The following is an 8,912-nucleotide window of genomic DNA, read 5'->3' as shown; positions in this document are numbered from 1 at the left end:
AGTTTTATATTTTTTATGAAATCTCCAGCCCATACCCCAATAAAAGCCAAACAATCCCCAATTCATTTAAACTGTATTTAAACATAAATCCTGTCACAGCTGCGTTGCTCAGCAGTGCCCCAAGCTAATCTGACACTTGTTCATCTCCTGGACCTGAATCTGAACCCGCTCACCTTGATCGCACCTGGCAGAACCATTTTCGTACCTTTTTCTGGCATGTCTTGTTTTTGTTTTTTTTTGTCTTGAGTTTTTGTGCCCTTTATTGCCTCTCTTTCTTGCCTTGTTTCTTGGGGCTTTTACTCCCTTTTTCCTTGATTTTTTTCTGGCATTTCTTGGGGTTTTTTCTTCGTTTCTTCTTGCCCATTTTGGTGTTTATTCTGGTTTTTCCTTGCCCCCCTTGGGGTTTTTTTTTCAGTTTGTTTTTTTTTTTTTTTCCTTCCCCATCTTGGTTTTTTGTTGTGATTTTGTTTCTTGCCCATCTTGGGGTTTTTCTCTGGTCTGTTTTCAGGGATTTTTCTTGCCCATCTTGGTTTTCTTCTGGGGGTTTGTGTTTTGTTGTTTTTTTTTTCTTTTCTTTTTCTTTTTTTTCCCCCTAGGTTTCTCCTTGCCCTCCTTGTTTTTGGTTTTTTTTGTCTGTCTTCCTTCCTTCTTTCTTCCTTTCAGTTCCTTTCCTTATTTTCTTTTTTTCTTTCCCTGTATTTCTAATCTTGGTTTTCATTTCTAGCTTTAGAATAAAAAAGCAGCAGTAGAAACTTTCAGGCTATCTGGGATTAAAAAAACTCCAAAATGAAAATGATTTAAAGAAAACTATTTATTTCCTGGGAACCTGAAATTTTCTACTGCTGCACGTGACATAGAGCGTTTATTCCTTCTTATAGATAGTTGATATTTCATACTTACTTTATACAGCGCTCCCTGCTGTCTGCACAGGCGCACTGCAGGCACAGCGGTGCGGCGACGTTGAGTTCTGTTTAATGAAACTCGGCTTGGTTCAGCTTGGTTCGGCTCTTAGTCGAAACTCATTTAAGTTCGGCTCTTCGGAACAATTCGCACAGTAACGCTTTCGGCACCTTTTACGACAGTCGCGCTTTACGACACCTTTTACGACAGTCGCGCTTTACGGCACCTTTTACGACAGTCGCGCTTTACTGCACCTTTTACGACAGTCGCGCTTTACTGCACCTTTTACGACAGTCGCGCTTTACGGCACCTTTTACGACAGTCGCGCTTTACGGCACCTTTTACGACAGTCGCGCTTTACGGCACCTTTTACGACAGTCGCCCTTTACGGCAGTCTTTACGACAGTCGCGCTTTACGGCACCTTTTACGACAGTCGCGCTTTACGGCAGTCTTTACGACAGTCGCGCTTTACGGCAGTCTTTACGACAGTCGCCCTTTACGGCACCTTTTACGACAGTCGCCCTTTACGGCAGTCTTTACGACAGTCGCGCTTTACGGCAGTCTTTACGACAGTCGCGCTTTACGGCACCTTTTACGACAGTCGCGCTTTACGGCACCTTTTACGACAGTCGCCCTTTACGACAGTCGTGCTTTACGGCACCTTTTACGACAGTCGCGCTTTACGGCATCTTTTACGACAGTTTTTTTTCTTGCCCAGTTTGGAGTTTTTCCTGGGTTTTTTTGCCAGTCTTGCGGGGTTTTTTCCAGGTTTATTCTTGCCCATCTTGAATTTTTTTTTCTGGGTTTTTTTCTGGGTTTTTTCTTGCCCATCTTGGTGGTTTTTTTCCTTTTTTTTTTTCTTGGCTTTTTCAGGTTTTTTTCTGGTCCATCTTGCTTCTTTTCTTGCCCATCTTGGGGGGATTTTCTGTGATTTTTCTGGGTTTTTTGAGGATCTTCTCCTTGCCCATCTTGGTTTTTTTTTTTTGCGTTTTTTTCCTGCCAGTCTGGGGTTTTTGTTCTTGGTTTCTTTCTGGGTTTTTCCTTGCCCATCTTGGGATTTTTTTTCCGTTTTTTTTTCCTGGTTTATTTTTCCTGGTTTTTCCTGCGTTTTTTCTGGTCCATCTTGTGGGGGTTTTTTGGGATTCTTCTTGCCCATCTTGAGGTTTTTTCCTGGTTTTCTGTGGGTGTTTTCTGCGTTTTTTCTTGCCCATCTTGGGGTTTTTTTCTGGGTATTCTCGCCCATGTTTGGTTTTTTTCCTTGGTTTTTTCTGGGTTTTCCTTGCCCACCTTGGGAGTTCTTCCGGTTTCTTTTTCCTGGTTTTTTTTTTTTTTTTTTTTCTGGGTTTTTTCTGGGCTTTTCTTGCCCATCTTGGGGTTTTTAGCTTTTTTTCCCGGGTTTGCTCTTGCCCCTCTTGAGATTTTTTCCCTGGGATTGTTCTGGGTTTTTTCTTGATTTTTTTCTTCCCCATCTTGCAGTTTTTTTCCTGGATTTTTGTGGGGTTTCTTTGTTGCCCATTTTGGGGTTTTTTCTGCTTTTTTCTGGGTTTTTCTTGCCCATCTTGGGTTTTTTTACTGGGTTTTTTGGGCCTTTTCTAGCCTATCTTGGAGTATTTTTCTGGGTTTTTACTTGGCCGGGACCAAAAAAAAAAAACAGCCAGGGTGGAAGGCAGCTGGGGATTTTTTATTCTCAATTTAACAATGAGTTGCAAAACCTGAAAAGCAAAAGTCATATACACAAGGTTAAATCCAGTCAGCATGCGCTCACACACGCAGAGACGAGCAGACAGACACAGCCACGTGCTCTCACACACACTCCTTCTTACACGCTCACTGTGGCCCTTCCCTGAGATGCTGAAGAAGGTGCTTTGACACATCTTCTGGCTGCCGCTCCTTGAGCTAAATGGCAGATCCTGGGGAAATCAGCAGCCTCGGCGACCTGTGAGACAACAGGAAGGGTCAACAAGTGGCTATCTGACAGCTAGGACTTGTCCCCACTCTGGACTGATGAATTTTCTACCCAAAATCCCACAAAAGACAGATGAACAGTAAAGTTGTTATAACTGTTCTACCTAACTGTGACTATGTGCCAGGGCAGGGCAGCTCCGATCATAAGTGGTACAGTCTACACACAATGTAAGCTGACGCATACAGTGCAAGTGTACACAGAGTGTAAGTACACACAATATAAGGCGACATGCTTACATGCAGTGTAAGTACAGACAATATAAGGCAATGCACTTACATTGCATGTACCTATGCTGGCTTATACTGTACGTACTTATACTGTATGTAAGTACATACAATATAAGCCAACATAGGAACATACAATATAAACCACGACTTAAGAAAACTCTCTGGAAGATTACTTATTGAGCCCTGTACCCTTTGAGAAGATGGAACCTATAGAACTACTGCAGTCACGTGAGGAGGGTGTAAGATGCTCCCTCTAGAAGTCCAAGAAAATGGAAAAAAAAGCACTACCAAAGCTGATAGTGAGAAGGAAGATGGATGAGAACATCTTGTCCCTGTGAGACATTCCTGTCTCAAAGAGTAAAAATGTAAAGATGCTGGAATAAGGGATATCCGGCAAGGAATGTGAGTAGAACATGGCACAGAAGAGAGCCGATAAAGCATTGAGATGTAACAAAGGCCTATGCCGTGGAAGACAATGGACACACACACCATAACATAGACACAGATGACATAACACAGAGACAAGTTGCAACTGCTTGGCACTTTCCCTTTAGGGACCCGAGAGTCCTAGCACAAGACGAGCCAGAGGCCAATGAGGCCAAGGGAAAGGAAGCCCTATGACAACAGCACGTGATGATGAAATGCAACTCATTAAAGGAAGTTAGGGCCAAAGCAGTTAGGAGGATGCTCGAGAGGCTCAGCAAGCCTAGAGAAGGAAGCGGACTGCCAGGTGACTGCAGCTACAGCTCCGGACCTGAAGGCGAGCTCCACGGGGGAAAGAGCCGTGATGACGTCAAGTCGAAGAAGGCTGATGACACAAAGTTCACGAGAATGTGGAGATGGGTAGGAATTGCCCTGCCCGGCAAAGGCTCTGGTGAGGCTGAGGAGAAACCCTCTCCCTTTACTTCCAGGGAGCCTGTCCCACTACAGACCTCTCCGCTAAGCTGACATCAGATTGCCTCCTGTGATAGTAAAGGCTTTTCCCCTTCTCCCAACCACTGGCCCCGACACTTAGCTTTTGGAAGACAAGCAGACAAAATCCATCCTCGGTCGGACGTGGACGTTGAGACGTTCTCAATGTGTGCGCTTCGGTGCTGCCGCTTCCAAGCTGTGGCTACAAGCCTGCCCAGGGTACCTAAGGCAAAACAGAAAACGTGACTATTGCCCTCAAAAACAGTAATCCCCGTGACTCCTTCGCACCCCTGCCCCAGCTCACCTCAAGTCTTGATTTGACTCCAGAGGCCGCCCGGAAGATACCTGCAAAAAGAAAATGTACACACTTAGCATCCTGCTGCATAACACTCACCTAGGAATCAGCCCGCCTAAACTCCGAGTCACCTGCCCTCCTCTCTTCCCCGGCATGCCTAGGGCAGCGACAGCACCTGCAAAGAAACAAAGCAGAAAAGCATGCTGAGATACTGTGAAAACACAACCTCCCAACCCTGACAAGTATGCTACACTGATACCTTAAGCTTGAACCCACCTGGCATGGGCATGCTGGGCTAGGATAGATGGCAAGCAGTCCATCTAAAATAAAAAGAGGAATAATACGTACCTAGAGCTGCACCAGAAACTGAGACCTCAGCAATAACAACTGTTTCGGTACCCTACTCAATGCTCACCTTGCCCACTCAGCCTTGACAGCTGCTCTCTGCCTTGACTTCCTAAAAATAAAGACAAAGAGCAGAGCTGCAGCAGCCACAATTTATGCTTCCTCTGCAGAGACAAACAGTGACTGACCTTCACAGGGGAATCCCCTCACCCAGAATGGGGGGCTCTGCCCTGGATTCATCCTTCTGCAACTAAAAGAAAGTTAGGATGAAAGTGAAAGGGCTGCAGGATAACTTATGGGCTCCACGTATCCTGTGTCCATCTACAAATCCCATCTAGAATCCAACTACACATTACAAATTCCAAGTCCCTGAGACTTCTCATATTGCACCAGGATATGCAGCAGGGCAGAACAGCAGCTCCAGCACAAATGTGTGCAGACACCCGTGACACAGGACAGACAAGACGTGACAAACACTGGGGACACAACAGGAACGGAAATCTCTTGGCAAGGAAAATGGCTGCAAGGACTGAGAGAATGCAAAAGAAGAAGAGTTGAAGCTGATGGCGAGCTGATGAGGCTCAGAGAACCCTGGAGGAAGAAGATGCAAACAGAATGATTTATTCCAAAAACTGCAAAGATGGATGCCCGAGAATCCTACAGTCAGAATCCTCTCCCTAACCTCACATCCTTACAAGTCCTACTCTGCTATAATGGATCATTGCGCAGCACGGTTGTCCGTACAGCTCAGAACAAGACATGACAAGACATCTGACTGGACGCTTCTAAAGAGAGATGCATTTCTGATGCCTGTGTGAGCTCCCAAGTCAAAAGATCTATGGCATGGGTGCCAGGGCGAGGAATGCTGAGATCACGGATGCTAGGAAAGGGTTCTGAGAGGCCCCTCACAGGGCTAAGATAAGAGACATGAGATATCCAGGCAACACACAATACACAAAAGACGAGTGACACGAGACACACCGGGACTGCTCTGCCATGCTGCGCACCTCAGCACTGTGACCAAAAGGGAGACTTTGCTTTTATGGGGCCTAAGGGGCAACATCTTGGCTAACCTCATTGCCAGAGCCAACTCAGACCCCCACCTCAGGGAGTCCTGAAAAAGCACCCCACGTTCATCCCCTCTGAGGGTTGCAGCCCTCTGCTTATCTCTCAGACATCAGGGGATGCCTGTGTCAGGTGCAAAGAAAGGCCACCTCGTCACCTGGGAAGGTCCTGCTGGCACCGGGCTGGTGTCCCTCAGACAGCTAGATTAAAGAGAACCAAACATCAGTGCCTGACCTTGGCACCGCATCGGCCAAAACCCCACCACTCTGCTACTCACTATGCTCCTAGGAATGCCCAGCACCTCCTAACCCTGACCCTCTGCCATGGATGCAATGCATCCACACCTGAAAGAAAGTTAGAACATATGTCACACACCTCCACAATAACTTTAACTTTCAAGCTGGAAACACCTTATGTAAACCTAGGAATAGCACCTAGAGCCCAAGTACAGCCCACATCACAAATTCCAACTCCCCAGGGTTTGTCCTACTGAAGCACGCCATGCAGCAGGGCAGAACAGCTCCGGCACAAATACCTGCAGACACCAGTGACACAGAACGTGACAAACAGGGGGACACCAAACACAACACATCATGCTTGTGGTGAGGGCCTCGAGGGGAGAAGGCAAAAGGGACCCCAAAGACACACCAGGTAACACAGCACACGAGACAACACCAGACAGACACCAGAGCTGTTCTGCACTGCCCGCCTGACATCTGCCATCAAAAGTAGAGCCTCTCCCTTTACCTGTCCTAAGAGGCCCTTGGAGAAGAATGCTTTTCCCACAGCCAATTTTTAATTCTGGCACAAGAACCCCCAACCTGATACACTCCCATCTCCAGGCCGTGGCCCCAAACTTATCTTTTGGATGATAGGCGATGGGAATCCACGCTGCACCTGAAATGAGTCTGCCTCGGAAGGCTCTCTGATGGCCTGTGAGCCTCTCGGTCAGCTGCAATAAAGAAAACCAAAACCAAAGTGTGAGTCCAGAGTTGTGTGGGCCAAATCCCACCAAGGCAGCTACTTGCCCTTTCCTGAGCGTGCCTGGCTCCCTCAGGCTCCAGCTTCATCCTGATTCCAAGACTGCGGCCTTCCTTAGAAGTGGCACCTGGGTAAGAGAAAGGCAAAGTTAAATGGCATTGCTGTGAGTGCAGTGGATGACCTTGTGTGCTCTAAGACATGGCAATGCCTCTGCTAGGCTTCTGAACACCCTTGTGGCGGGAGGGCCCCTCAAATCAACACCCTTTCTCACCCTGCTGCCTGCAAACCCCCTCCCAAGAACTCCTAACTGGATACCTGAACACCCTCCCTCTCCCAGTCACAATCCTCAACTCACCTGAAGCCTCAATCTCAAACATCATCCTTGACACTGGGCAGATCCCTCTTGTGACACGATCAATCTGCTGAAAAATTGTTGTGCTTCAGAGCTGAGCAATAACAACCACTTCTCTCCGCTGCCCACCTTGGCTGCTGGAATCCAGATTTATTTCCTAAAAAGAAAGACAAAGAACAGAGCTGTAACACAGTCATCATACACACTTCTGCTGCAGAGACAAATGGGGCCTCACCTGCTCGGGGCAATCCCCTCACCCGGGATGGGGCCCCCTGGCAAAGATTTAATCCATCTGATTCTGGAAAAAAAGTTAGGACAAGAGTCACACTGTTGCAGGATAACTGAAGAGCTCCAGATATGATGTGTCCATCTACAAATCCCATCTAGAGTCCAACTACACCCCACATTACAAATTCCAAGTCCCCAGGACTTCTCCTATTGCACCAGGCTGTGCGGCAGGGCAGAGCAGCCCCGGCACAAATGTGTGCAGACACCCGTGACACAGGACAGACAGGACAGGACAGGACAGACAACAGGGACACAACAGGAACAGAAATCTCTTGGCAAGGAAAATGGCAGCAAGGACTGAGAGAACGCAAAAGGAGATGACTGTGTTCAAACTGACGGTCAGCTGATGAGGCTCAGAGAACCCTGGAGGAAGAAGATGCTAACTGAAGGATTTATTCCAAGAACAGCAAAGATCGATGCCTAGGAATCCTATGGTCGGAATCCTCTGCCTGCCCTCACATTCTTACAAGTCCTAATCCACCATGATGGATCCAGGTGGGGCATAGCTGTCCGTACAGCTCAGAACAAGACCTGACAAGACACCTGACTGGATGCTTCCAAAGAGAGAAGAGAGTCTGATGCCTGTCTGAGCTCCCCAGTCAAAAGTTCTGTGGCCCGAGTGCCAGGCCAAGGAATGCAGTGATCACAGATGCTAACAAGGATGCCAAGGTTTCTGACAGGCCCCCCTAAGGTAAAAGACATGGGATACACAAACAACACATAATGCACAACAGACAAGTGACACGAGACACACCGGGACTGCTCTGCCCTGCACACCTCAGCACTGGGATCAAAAGTGAGACTTTGCTTTTATGGGGCCTAAGGGGCCACTTCATGAACACCCCCCACCTCCAAATTGGACTCAAAAACGCCTCCCGGTCATTCCACAACCAGCACCATGCCTTCATCCCCTCTGTGGGTCACAGCCCTCTACTTATCTCTCAGACATCTGGGGATGCTGGTCCCTGTCAGGTGCAAAGAAAGGCCACCTCGTCAGCTGGGAAGGTCCTGCTGGCACCGGGCCGGTGTCTCTCAGACAGCTAGATTAAAGAGAACCAAACATCAGGGCCTGACCTTGGCACCGCATTGGCCACAACCCCACCACTCTGCTACTCACCGCGCTCCTAAGAAGGCCCGGCACCTCCTAACCCTGACCCTCTGCCACACATGGAATGCATGTGCACCTGAAAGAAACTTACAACATATGTCAAACACCACCAGGGTAACTCACAAGCTGCAAACACCTTATGCCAACCTAGGAATAGCATCTAGAGCCCAAGTACAGCCCACATTACAAATTTCAACTCCCCAAGGCTTGTCCTACTGCAGCAGGCCATGGGCAGGGCAGAACAGCTCCGGCACAAATACCCGCAGACACCCGTGACACAGAACGTGACAAACAGGGGGACATGAAACACGACACATCATGCTTGTGGTGAGGGCCTCGAGGGAAGAGGGCAAAAGGGACCCCAAAGACACACCAGGTAACACAGCACACGAGACAACACCAGACAGACACCAGAGCTGTTCTGCACTGCCCGCCTGAAAGCTGCCATCCAAAGTAGAGCCTCTCCCTTTAC

The 8,912-nt window shown here is 48.0% G+C and overlaps 2 long non-coding RNA genes across 2 annotated transcripts; both read right to left on the bottom strand.

Annotated features, from left to right (window-relative positions):
* Positions 1-2,561: 2,561 nt before the first annotated feature.
* On the bottom strand, positions 2,562-3,873 carry LOC134433607 (uncharacterized). Its single transcript, XR_010031665.1, has 2 exons — positions 2,725-3,873; positions 2,562-2,613 (listed from the first exon to the last, which is right to left on the bottom strand). It is a non-coding gene; the product is annotated as an uncharacterized LOC134433607 (long non-coding RNA).
* A 19-nt stretch (positions 3,874-3,892) lies between these two features.
* Positions 3,893-4,859, bottom strand: LOC134433606 (uncharacterized). The gene is made up of 5 exons (XR_010031664.1): positions 4,717-4,859; positions 4,578-4,621; positions 4,433-4,476; positions 4,311-4,351; positions 3,893-4,229 (listed from the first exon to the last, which is right to left on the bottom strand). It is a non-coding gene; the product is annotated as an uncharacterized LOC134433606 (long non-coding RNA).
* Between the last annotated feature and the right edge of the window lie 4,053 nt (positions 4,860-8,912).

This window comes from Melospiza melodia, unplaced genomic scaffold, assembly GCF_035770615.1.
Source record: "Melospiza melodia melodia isolate bMelMel2 unplaced genomic scaffold, bMelMel2.pri scaffold_219, whole genome shotgun sequence".
Lineage (NCBI taxonomy): Eukaryota > Metazoa > Chordata > Aves > Passeriformes > Passerellidae > Melospiza > Melospiza melodia.
Note: the sequence above shows the minus strand (reverse complement) of the source record. Positions and strands in the feature narration are given on the sequence as shown.